Raw genomic sequence first — 13421 nt, forward strand, 5'->3', positions numbered from 1 at the left:
GGCCAGAGCAGATGATGGTTCGGGTCAGACTCCCTGAAGCTGAACCCAAACCTCACTGGGTCGACAGAACATCCAGAGCTGCTGAAAATGCTGCATTTTTCAGTCTGATCGGGTTTATTGTCACGTTTCTGCTCGTCTCTAAATAATAATCAGGATTCATTTAACTGACCTGAAACATTTCATCAGTTAATCACATTTTTATTATTTTATTCAGGAGGGAAAAGCTTCTGTAATCTAAATGGAGAACTTGGGGCAGAGTTGGTTCTGATTGTTCAGATATTAATGAAAACCCGACACACTGCATGAGTCAGTCACTGTTCAGTGAATGTAATAAATACGCTGAATCTGTGATTTACTACAATAAATGATCTTTATAATTATTCCCTTCTTCTGGTGTAATCTGTGACCCAGACTCTCACACACTAAGACCCGAGCCGACGGGTCAGAACAGCAGTCAGAACAGAAGGTCTTTAGCAGGAATGGACCTGAGCTCCAGAAGCTCAGCAGGCCGTGGGAAGCAGAGGCAGCAGCGCCCTCTGGTGGAGGACAGGTGACTGACATGCAGAAAGCTATGGTTATGCTGCTTTAATCAGCTTCAGCTTGACAAGAGGAATCTTTAGAAGAAGGTTTTATCATAATAGTTTTTTTTATGTCAAAAAATTTTAGACCAGATTTTAATATCTGATAATCAGTCTAAAAATAAAAATACTGTTTTTGAAAGATGATTTCATTTATTAAAGGGAAAGAAATATATCCACACCAAGCTGCCACTGAGTGAAAAACTAGTTAATTTTGGTAGAAGGGAGCGTGGTAGCTCACTGATGCTGAAACTGCTGACAGAACGCTGTGGATCTACCAGTGTTGTAGTCAAGTCACTATGCCTCGAGTCCGAGTCCAGGTTCGAGTCACTATTGATCCAAGTTCGTTGTAGGAACATGCCGTGACGTGTGATGTATGACATGAAGCAGTAACATTCCATTGCACTAATAATGTCGTTCTGCGAGCAAGCTATTTTTAGAACGTGACGTCATATCACGTATATGCGTTTTCCTCCACTCTTTCGCTGTAGTTACCCTGGTTTTACTCAGTAAAACGAATGCTGTTTAAAAAACTAAGACGTCTCCTAACCATGGTTTTTAAACATTGTTGTTATGGAACGTGCAACAGCGACTCGAGGTACGCTGATAGGCCGCATATGAAGGATGTTAAAGCCGCAAGCGGCGTCGATCGGCCCTCGCAGCCAAGCGCGTTCCGGCCTATTGGCCACCGCCGCGGCTCCGGCCCATGACTCACAACAAATCTGGTGTGGATCGGTCGATGCAGCGAGGAGATACAGCCGTTGGATAATGATAATGCATTTGGCCAATGGACCGGACTAAATTGTTCGGCAGGCCTGAAAATTTATACCGATTCCTGGACGGTGACTACAAACAGAAAAAAACTGCAAATGACGCCATGAACGCCGAGCAGGAGAAAAACAACGAGTTACCTTTCTATCAACTCGGCCAGTTTCCCAGTCTTTCCTAAGCCCTCGACACTCAATCCATCGTTTGAGCTGAACGTTGGTAGTGTTGTTCCACAGTTCTACCAGTAAAATGGGCGCCTGTACATCCTCTTGTGAAAGTTTAACAGCTGTAAAAGTCGGTCATATAGTTGTATCTGTTGCATGTGTAACGGCTGGTTGCTACGTGCGCTCTCACACTGTTTGACCTTCCTTAGCGGCAAGGGGCGTTGCTCATGAGATGGTGACGTCACGTACGCTGTACGACATTTAGATATTAAAATCATACACCAAATAATATTTTAATGACATATTAAAATTATAGCCTAATGATATTAAAAAAAGTCGAGTCTTTTTCTCAATTTCCGAGTCAGAATGATCTGAATGTAGGAGTCCGAGTCCAAGTTCGAGTCATCAGTGCTCAAGTCCAAGTCTCTAAATTTAGCTAATGACTCGGACTCGAGTCCTACAACACTGGGATCTACCCAGCTCTCCTTCACCATCGATCAGACTGAGAGCTCAGGTTTCTGCTCTTCGTTTCCACACATAAACGTTTTCCTTGTGTACAGGTTAAAAGTCCTGCTGAAGGTACCAAAACTCTTCAGCATGGACGCATGTACCATTACAGCGCTATGATTAATCAAGTCTTTTGAAACTTGAATCAAATCCTGGCCCAATCAGACCTGAAGAACCTGAAGAACCATTTAAACAGAACCGATCTGACAACATGAAGTAGGCTGATTAATCTCATGAAGCACCACATCCATCTGCAAAGGGTTGGAGATCCATATCTAATTTCAACTCAGTTCAATTTTATTTATATAGCGCCAATTCATGAAACATGTCATCTTGAGGTTCTTTACAAAGTCAAATCAATCAGATTATGCAGATTGGTCAAAAATGTCCTATATAAGGAAACCAGTTGATTGCATCAAAGTCCCGACAAGCAGCATTCACTCCTGGGGAACCGTAGAGCCACAGGGAGAGTCATCTGCATTGTTCATGGCTTTGCAGCAATCCCTCATACTGAGCATGCATGAAGCGACAGTGGAGAGGAAAACTCCCCTTTAACAGGGAGGAGAACCTCCAGCAGAACCAGAACCAGGCTCAGTGTGAACGCTCATCTGCCTCCACCCACTGGGGCTTAGAGAAGACAGAGCAGAGACACAGAAAGCACAGAAGCTCACATTGACCCAGGAGTACTTTCTATGGTAGAGAAGACAGAGCAGAGACACAGAAAGCACAGAAGCTCACATTGACCCAGGAGTACTTTCTATGTTAGAGAAGACAGAGCAGAGACACAGAAAGCTCAGAAGCTCACATTGACCCAGGAGTACTTTCTATGTTAGAGAAGACAGAGCAGAGACACAGAAAGCACAGAAGCTCACATTGACCCAGGAGTACTTTCTATGTTAGATGGTAATAGAGGATGATCTGCCTCCCCTGATGATGTCACAGCTAACAGAACACCAGACCAGGTGTACCTTCTATGAAGAGAAAAAAGAGAGAGAACAAAAAGTTAAAAGCTGAAATAACAACAGTCATTTCAATGCAATGCAAAACTGGAGAACAGGAGAACTCAGCAGAGTGAGAGAAATAGACCCTGATGTCCTCTAGTAGGGTTAGGAGTTAAGTTAAGTCGGAGTTAAGTCTGCAGTCTCCACTTCTGCGTCAGACGCCGGAGTAAAGAATCCGTCAATGCCAAACCAGCTTTATTTTTGAAAGCTGTTGCAGGACGCGAGACGGCGGCGTCTCCTTTCCTCATCAGGCCAAGCTGAGACGAGGGGATGATCAGGAGTCATCTACTGCAGGGCTGAGTTTCCCACGCCGGGGACTCGACTGCATGAAGGACCTCGGAGAGGCCTGTTCTGGCTGCGTTTCGGCTAGCCGCAGAGCCACACGCCCGCTGCTTTCCCTTGGATGCCCAAACTGAACTGAACTGGCACAGAGGCACAGACGGGTTTAGCAGAGAAATACAGGGAAAGTTAAATGCTTTATTTAGAAGGTTACTGAATGCGTTTTCATGGTGTTTTCGAAACATGTGCAGCTTACAGGGTAGCTCCGGCTAGCATTCTTCAAACCATGCCATGGCTGATGTGATTGGAGTGTGTTTTTAAGGTTATGACAAGTTTTATACATTGATGGGATATTGATATTTGTGTTTTCCGGTCCGCTCATTACGACCAGATTAACGGATGCTATTAGCTTCCGGATAACTTCTGCTCTTCCCGGATATACGACTACGATTTATTTTCAAACATCAGATTTGTTTCACTTCGCTCCACCATTGTTCGATAGTGCTATGAGCGTTACTACTGCATTAATATGGAATATTAATGTCAATTTAAAGGTTTTAAAGGTTTAAAGGTGTTTTGTATAACTTTAGATTAGCCGATTTTAGCGACCGATCGCAACAGCGACCCCTAGCCTCCTGGAGGTATAATCGCATTAATAAAATCGAGCGTCCCAAAGTTAATGATTTTACTGAGCAAATCATTCTTTAAAATGTTAATTCATCAAATGATGTGTTGTTTAACTCAGGTTTTGCATTGTGAATTGAAACACATACTAAATGTTCTGAATAGTTTAGCTAATTTAACCTCAATTCACATTCTTTAAGATGAACTTTGGTTCTTTAACTCAGATCTGCAGTGAACCAGGATTCACTGAATCATTTTGATGATGATGAACCACTTTATTTTGTCTTTTCTTTGTGTGTACATAGTTCCTTAGCTTTTTTTTAATCTTCATTTTGCTTAGTAGTTTAGTTAAGTTTCACTAGCCTGGTAGAGATGATATGTTGATTGAAATATAGTGTTAATTCAGATAAACAGCATTCTATAGTGATGTTCTCTGGATGTTCATTTTATTTCTGTTAATAAATTCTTGAACTTGAAGAGAAGTTGTCACCAATTTATTTTATATGTGTGCAGGGTTTGCTGTTAAACGCCAGTGCTCGAATCATTCCTTTTAACTATTGTCCTGATATCAGCTGTTTGGCCTGATATTCACCAGACAATACCTAACAGACACAGAGTTATTTATTAAACAATAAATAGCTATAAAACCGTGTGTAATTGCACATTAAAGCTTATGTATTTACAATACTTTCTCTTTTGCACCATGTCTCAGTGCAGCTGGATGGTGTGAGCTGTTCAAACAGCTCCAACACCAGAGCTTTCTGATTAATTTGGGATTGGACCAAAAGAACACCAATCAGCTCAAACTAAAAGCAGCCACACTGTTAATATTTGTATTCATGCAGCAGATCTCAGGAAGATGAAATATGTTGTAGTTTTTAAAGAGCAGTTTTCTTATTTGTTGTATCCAGAGTTGCTTCAGCAGAGCAATATAACCTTCATTCCCACGATGTGATCACCTGTGCCTACATGGAGTAAACAGCTTCCCCCACAATCTGCTCTGAACTCCAGGTTGCAGTACGGAATGACAGCCAGCAGGTGGAGCCAGAGACCTGCAGAAATAAAGGAAGCCTGAACAGGAAGTGAACTGCTGAAGCTCATTTCTCTGCTTTAGTTACGCGAGAGAATCAAGCAACTAATGTTAAATAACATAACCCGCAACACAGATAACAGACAACGGTGTGAAGATACTCCAAAATGAAAAATCCATTGCAATTTTAAGAAAAGTGATAAAACTTTTATCGGCACAAATACAGCATTCATCAGCTGAAAGCATTTAATATTACTGTCAGATTGAGAAAGAGCGAGAGAGAACATGCTGTCAGAATCAGAATCAGAAAAACTTTATCAATCCCATGAAGGTTAGTTCATTGCAGCGACCTGGCCAGACAATATGTGCTACAACCTTTCATACACAATGGTCAGAGATGCAAACAAGACACTTAATTCAAGTTTAATACGCTAATTGCAGAGGGTATAAAATATTTAGAATACTGAGTGGTTTTGATCATAGGTGTGTAAAAATGCCCACCTGAGGGCATTAAACTAAAACAAGTCGATGATCCATGCCTCTGATCCAAGTCTCTCCCACACTGAGGCCAGATCTCTTTGACCAGCACCTATAATTCTAGAGCACACTTTAACAATGCTGTTCAGGTTGCTTTTGTCTCTCACAGAAAAACAACAAAAATACAAATTCTTGTTCCTACATCAAAGACTTTTGATGTAGGAGCAATAGTAAACTAAGAACCTTCTCATTAACACCAAAGAAACTGAGTCTGCACAGCAGGTAAACTTGCTGCTGTCCGTTTTTGAGTTAATATCTTTTGTTTATGTCAAAAATCAATTTGTCATCAAACACAGTTCGCAAGCAGGCTATTTGTAGTTTTTGACGATTTGCACTTTTTCACCATTGATGGCACTGGCTTTATGCTGGTTACCTCCCTGCCTAGTCTACAGCAGGTTCTGTAGTTTTAGAGACATTTGATCCTGCTGGGTCTAGTGATTTTGGCAAAAAGGCTCAAGCTGTACATGGTGTTAATGAACTCTTCAGTAGGTTTATGATTATTTGAGTTAAATACATCAATATTAAAGTCCCTACTGATGAAAACAACCTTCTGAGATGTAACTTTGTATGTTTGCTCAAACCATTCTCTAAATAGTTCCATATTGGAACCAGGAGCTCTGTATATACAACTAACAACATTTTTTGACTTTTCCATAAATATTTCAACTGTTATACACTCAAATGCATCTTTAGTCACTTTGGTCATGTTTTCTACCTTTTGTCTTGTTTTTTTTTATCTTTTTGGGATGTTTTTTTTTTTTTTACTATTTTCTCCTTTATGTTTTTGTCAACATACACAGCCACTCCTCCTCCAGGTTTCCCTTCTCTGTTGATATAATTTAACTCATACCCCTCCATCTCAAAGTCAACCCCCTTCTCATGACTGATCCAGGTTTCAGAGGTGGCAATGATGCAGAATGGCTGTTTAAACTGGCTCAGACTGTCTTTGATACTGTGGAAGTTTGTATATAAACTTCTGCTGTTGAAATGTATGATTGAAATCTTATTATTTACTTGAAATGCTCTGTTGATTTGATCTGTTGTGTAGTAGCAGCAGTTATCAACAATATCATTGAAGAAGTTGTTATCTGGATCCACATCCTCTTCCATGTCCTGACTTTTATAATCAGTATAGCTGAATGTTTTCAGCTTCAGGTTATGGGCATTAACAGTTGTAGGTGTTACTGTTGTGTCCATAAGTGAAGAAGAAAGAGTTCCTGTAACTTGTGACATGGTGAAAGTGAGTCGTGGGTGATATCACCTGTACTCAAACGTTCCTCAGATAGTTCAGTCGTACTTATCCAACTAAGGTAACGTAATGTCTCGAACGACCAGCACCTTTGCCTCCTCTGGTGTTCCATTCAGCTTTATGAAGACCTTACAGTTTGTGGTCCACGTGGACTGGATCTTCCTCTGCTTCCTCAGGAACCGGGCCTTCCTGGCGATTTCACCGTTTTTCTTTGTCAGGTGTTCGTTAATGAACACGCCTGACCCCTTTAGCAACCTGCCCTGTTTCAGCAGAGCAGATTTGTATTTCTGGTCGCTGAACCTCATGATGACTGCTGGTCTTTCGTTGTTACCTCGTCTCGGGAGTGGGTGACACGCTTCCACGGAGTCACAGTCCAGCTTTATCCCCTTGGACAAGAGCAAAGAGGTCACCAGTTCCTCCGTGGACTCTGTCACGCCGGGTGACGGCTCACCGGCCGGACAGGGCCCTGCCACCGCGCAGGCGTAGGAGCGGGGCTTGACACGCAGTCCGGTGATGATTACATCGTTCATCCTGATGTACTGTTCCAAATCTGATACTCGGTTCTCCAGAACGGCGATCCGCTTGCCCTTCTCCTCGTTAAGCAGCCGCAAAGCCTTCACCTCTTCAACTAAGTCCAGGATGGACTTTTGCTGGAGTCGGATGGCCGAGGTCTCTCGAAGGTGAAAACTTTTAAAAAGCAACTTTAAGATTTAACAAGCTTTGTGAACACATCTTGCATGACAAAATAGGGAAGACCGTTAAGGAAATTATTTTGCACCAAAATATTCATTTACGTGATGGAATCATAAAGCAACTTAATAAATTAAGTGGGCAGTTAAATTGAATAAATAAATGATTTCATTAGTTTTCACTATATAAGAACAAAGAAAGGTTACAGGCTAAAGTTGATAAGACTGCAAAATTAGCATAATGACACCTTCCACTAACTAACATGGGTAAATTGGGGATTGAAGCACCAGTGTACAATTGTTTTAGAATCACACGCAGTTACCTAAAATATTTATGGAGATTTAATATCTCTCAACTCAGACACAAATAAATTCTTTTTTTTAACCAGATGTTAAAACATCCTGAGGAAAAACACATAAAACTGAGTTTAGCTAACTATTAATCTAGAGGTATTTTAGATCAAGATAATTTAATGAATATCCACTTACATAAAAAAAAGAGATAAAGCCAATTAGATTAGTTGGACATTTTGGATGTGGTCAGGACTGCAGGGAGGCTGTGATGATAGAAGGGTAACAGCTTGAAGGTGATATCTATGAATGAAGGTTTTCTCTGAGGAACATCAAAGCTGCAATGGCACACAACATTGGAACTCCTCTTGTGCAAAGAACATTTTGAACAGGACATAAGGTGATATCCTGGGCTTACAATGAGAGCCGTTTCACACACAGGGGGTGTGGAGACACCCAGGACAAGCTGCTGTGGTCCGCGTTCAAAACACATAGATCTGATTACCGAGGCCTAGACAAATACGAACGCAGAGACGCGATCATACAAGAACTTCTAAATCAGAGTCCTTAATCCTCAGTTAAAAAATACAAATAATCACATGTAAGGTTTACTTTTTTTAGGATTTAATTGGGAACTAATTCTGATTTGCTTAAGTAGCTTTGTTTGTTCAACGATGTTTAAACGTTTTCAAAAGAGCTCCTGTTCTATACTATGATTGACACTTAAACCAGTACCGGGCCCTTATTGAAGGGCCCGGTACTCCATACTCTCAGAGTACCCCCCACAGGATCCCTTGAGGGACACGGTCGAATGCCTTCTCCAGATCCACAAAGCACATATAGACTGGTTGGGCAAACTCCCATTGTTGGGATTAATGTTTATACTTCATTAACCAATTTATCTTGTTATGATGTAGTAATGTAAGCTTCTGATATAATCATATTACTCACATGATAGCTTAATCATGTCTGTGCGAAGAAACAGAAGACACTCTGTTTCTTCCCTTCCTGAAACAAGAAGACTCAGCTACAAGATTATGTGCTGACTGGACGTGATTACTCAGCTGTGTATCTTTGTTGACAACTGAGGCTGTAAACTATCTGTTCCCCCACCCTTCAGTACAGCCTCAGTACTGTAACTAGGGAAACGCCCCAAACTTAATAAAACCGAGGAGAACGCTGAGACTGGCAGAGTGGGATGGAGATTGTAACTGTGCGATGTCTTCCTACTCTCCTCGAGAATGAAACCAAACTAATTGTCTTTGTGCCTTTCTTTCCCTGTTTATATGATATTCTAGGTGCTTAGACCTGACACCCATGCGCCAAGACGTGTTGGTGTCAAGGTCAGCAGCACACCACCCCCACTATAAACAGTGTTGGTACTGCACTGCTTCCCCCTCCTCAGATGCCGGATAGTGGACCAGAATCGCTTCGAAGCTATACGGAAGTCTTTCTTCATGGCCTCTCCGAACTCTTTCCACGCCCGAGTTTTTGCCTCGGCGACCAGGCGAGCCGCCTGCTGGCAGAACCAGAACCAGGCTCAGTGTGAACGCTCATCTGCCTCCACCCACTGGGGCTTAGAGAAGACAGAGCAGAGACACAGAAAGCACAGAAGCTCACATTGACCCAGGAGTACTTTCTATGTTAGAGAAGACAGAGCAGAGACACAGAAAGCTCAGAAGCTCACATTGACCCAGGAGTACTTTCTATATTAGAGAAGACAGAGCAGAGACACAGAAAGCACAGAAGCTCACATTGACCCAGGAGTACTTTCTATGTTAGAGAAGACAGAGCAGAGACACAGAAAGCACAGAAGCTCACATTGACCCAGGAGTACTTTCTATGGTAGATGGTAATAGAGGATGATCTGCCTCCCCTGATGATGTCACAGTACCTTCTATGAAGAGAAAATGATAGAAAAATAAAAGTTAAAGGTTGAAATAATAACAAACAATGCAGATTGGAGAGCAGTAGGAGAACTCAGCAGAGAGAGAGAAATAGACCCTGATGTCCTCCAGCAGCCTAAGCCTATAGCAGTATAATTATAGACATGGAATTTAATATCCCTCCCGTCGAAAGCAAACAACCAAATAGTTCTCCTTTTAACCCGACTTTAATAACATAATAATGAAAGAATAAACATATTATTGAGTTCAGCCAACTCTTTGCCATTTAGATTGCCAAAGAGTTGGCTGTTATCTATATCCTATTAGATTCCTTGGGCATCTATGGATCTGGTCAGGATGACAGTGATTGCCAGACATACACATGGTGCTAATATGTGGATAAAAACTTTGAAGAAGAGCCTGTTGGGAAAAGGTTGGCCCTGGAGGGCATTAAAAGGGCACCACTATGGTGAGTCTGATATTCAATGCAATTCAATTCAATTTTATTTATATAGCGCCAATTCATGAAACACGTCATCTCAAGGCTCTTTCCAAAGTCAGACTCCATCAGATCCTCCAGGTTGGTGAGAAAGTTTCCTCTCTAAGGAAACCCAGCAGGTTGCATCAAGTCTCTCCAAGCAGCATTCACTCCTCCTGAAAGAGCGTAGAGCCACAGTGGACAGTCGTCTGCATTGTTGATGGCTTTGCAGCAATCCCTCATACTGAGCATGCATGAAGCGACAGTGGAGAGGAAAACTCCCCTTTAACAGGGAGGAGAACCTCCAGCAGAACCAGGCTCAGTATGAGAAGGTTGCAAGTACCCGGTTCGATCCCCACAGCCTGCCACTCTGGGTCCCTGAGCGAGACCCTCTGGTGCATAGCGGCCACTGTAGTGGACAGCTACTAAAAAGTAAATATCTCTTTAATTCTGTGGTTTCTATGGTGCAACTGCATATCAGTGTCTAGAATGCTCTCTGCTGCCACACTCTATTGAGGTCAATTCAGTGGTCAGTCATTGTAACTGCAAGTAAATTTCTTCTGAATCCAAGATGGCCAACAAACAGCAACCTCTGTCGACCACTGCTGGCATTTCCTCTCAATAGGGTGTTTTCACTGACGTCACTGGCCAACTTCCGGTCCGCCATATTGGATGGCACACTTCCTTATCTCTAGTTGTCGTACACGTATTATCGTATCGCGAATGGATAAGTACGCCAGCACGCTAGAGCGACCAGATAAGGACGTATATCTGAGGAAATGTTCCGTGATCGACCATATGGACCCGTATGCCCTCCACGGTGCCTTGTTTAGCAGTAATCCAGATGATTGGCCAAATGTAGAGCACGGCGACATAGTGCATTACCTGGTGTTCAGTGAAAACCCTCTGCACACTCTTGAGGAAATGAGAGCTTACAAGGATCTAGAGGCTCACAACCAGTTCACATCTGGTTATGTACATCAAGGAAATCGCCATCATACGTGGACGGGTGAGTTTTAATAAGATGGTAAAAATGTAAACAATCCGACGCAAATGTGTTGCAAATGTGTTGCACCGCCCGCCGGCGTCGGGCGGTGCGCGAAGGCGCTTGGCTGCAAGGCCGATCGACGCCGCTCGCGGCTTTAATTATTTAAGCAGAACAATGACCAGTGCAAAATTAAGTTGTATTTACCGTATTGGCGCCGGTAGGAGCTGCAGATCATAAAGCCAGCAAACAGCGGGAACACAGCAACTCGTTCAAAGGTAAGCTGCGCTCAGACGGGCTGGCACATGCTAGTTTAGTAGCTGCTAACCGTCAGTGCTAACAACCACTCGCGCATGTAATGTACTTTTAACTTGCTGCTATGTGTTTCAAACGTTTAGAACACACTCTCATTGACATCGGGATACTGTGGAAAGTTATGTTCGGTCGACTTACAGCCGCGATCCAAGCGAGCCGACGATCTCTTTGTTATCTCTGTAACTCGTTCAAAGGTAAGCTGCGCTCAGACGGGTTAGCACATGCTAACCGTTAGCGCTAACAACCACTCGCGCATGTAATGTACTTTTAACTAGCTGCTATGTGTTTCAAACGTTTAGAACACACTCTCATTGACATCGGGATACTGTGGAAAGTTATGTTCGGTCGACTTACAACCGCGATCCAAGCGAGCCGACGACTCTTTGTTATCGCTAACAGTTGTTCTCCGTGGTTGCGCCTCCAGGCAGGAAAGCGGTGGAAAATGAATCTGTTTCTATGTTTTTCCCATGGCGATCATGTGTTGCGCTGTTACAGCCCACAATACAGCAACGGTTTACCATGGTTGAAATCAAGTTAAGGTGAAATTAATCAAATTAAAACATGGCTGAGAGAGGGAGTACAGTACGCGGTAGTAATAGGCAGTAGAGGCGGCGGAGGCAGTCAACATGACAGCCGCGGAAAGTAATAAGTCATAACGCCCAAGCCCTATTATTAATATATTCTTCTTATATGTTTTAAATACTTAACAGTTAATTACCTGTGACAAAGTGAGCACCGCAGACTCTGGCGTATTCCAGCTTAACACCGTCCAAATCGGACCTGGATATCCGTGTCAGCCATAGGTGACGGCGTTGTTCAGAGAGCTGTTTTTTTTTTTCACACTGATTCACTATTACGGCTGGTAGGCGATAGAAAGCGTTGATCTCCACCTCCACGGGCCGTGCAACCAACCATTAAACACGTTTTCCCCATTGTTCACTTCCAATACTGCCTAAGGCGTCATACAATGCAGGTCAACGGTGCGAAACGACTGCCACCCAATATGGCGGACGCGCTGAGTAGTCACGTGAGCGTGACGTCAGCTGAAAACCCCCTATTCTTCTATAGTAGAAGAGCCCAACAGGTAAAAAAAATTATGATGATTTACAGTAACATCTAAGGAAGGATATTATCAGTTTGAAATATACAATTTTTTTTCCAACATTTAGAATATTACGATTAACCATGTGTCCACTGAAGTGGATGTCATGCATCTCCCATTACCAGTTTTGTATAGTAACCAAGTAAAAATACTTCACTACTGTACTTAAGTATATTTTGGAGTACTTTATACTTTTCTCAAGTATACATTTTTTTGATTACTTTTACTTCACTATATTTCCGTACTTAATTGCATACTTTTACTCCGATACATTTTCAATGTTTGGTTTAGTTACTCATTACAAAATAAGTGTCGGTTTGGCTCAGCCAGACCTGCGTACATGCACAGGTTCGCTCCGTTTGAAGCGCTCGGCGTGTCATTTAAAAGTTGCTGTGCGCTAGCGGGGGCGGGGCCTGGAGCTCCACGCAGCCAATCATTAACGCGCCTGGCCTTTGATTGACATGGTAGAGAACCCCCTTTAACTCTGCTCTCATTGGTTGTGCTGTCTTAAATCCCACCTTCCGTCTTCCTGATTGGCTGTTTTCTATTACGTGTGTGTGCGTGCTTGGAGCACGAGATTTCAGCTTTGATTTTAACTGGGATACTGCCGTTACCACAATTAATACTAGACTACGAAACTAGTCCCAGTTAAGAAACTAAATATTATCTGCACTAAAATAAGTGAAAGCTGCTGAGTGCAGTTCTGAACAGAAGCAGCAGAGAGAGGTTTGAATTGTTGAACTTGAGAAATGTAAGTAACCAACATTAATATCTCAAAATAGCATTTAATTCTGAAGTACAACACATTTTATCAACAAAAACCTAATCTCCTCTATAAAACTAAATATTCTGTGCCAGGCAGGAGTTCTGAAGACTGCTGGAAAGATGGAAAAGCAAAGACTGTAGGTCATAAAAATTCAGATTCTTAGCCACAGCCG

The sequence above is a fragment of the Fundulus heteroclitus genome, chromosome 11, assembly GCF_011125445.2.
Source record: "Fundulus heteroclitus isolate FHET01 chromosome 11, MU-UCD_Fhet_4.1, whole genome shotgun sequence".
NCBI lineage: Eukaryota > Metazoa > Chordata > Actinopteri > Cyprinodontiformes > Fundulidae > Fundulus > Fundulus heteroclitus.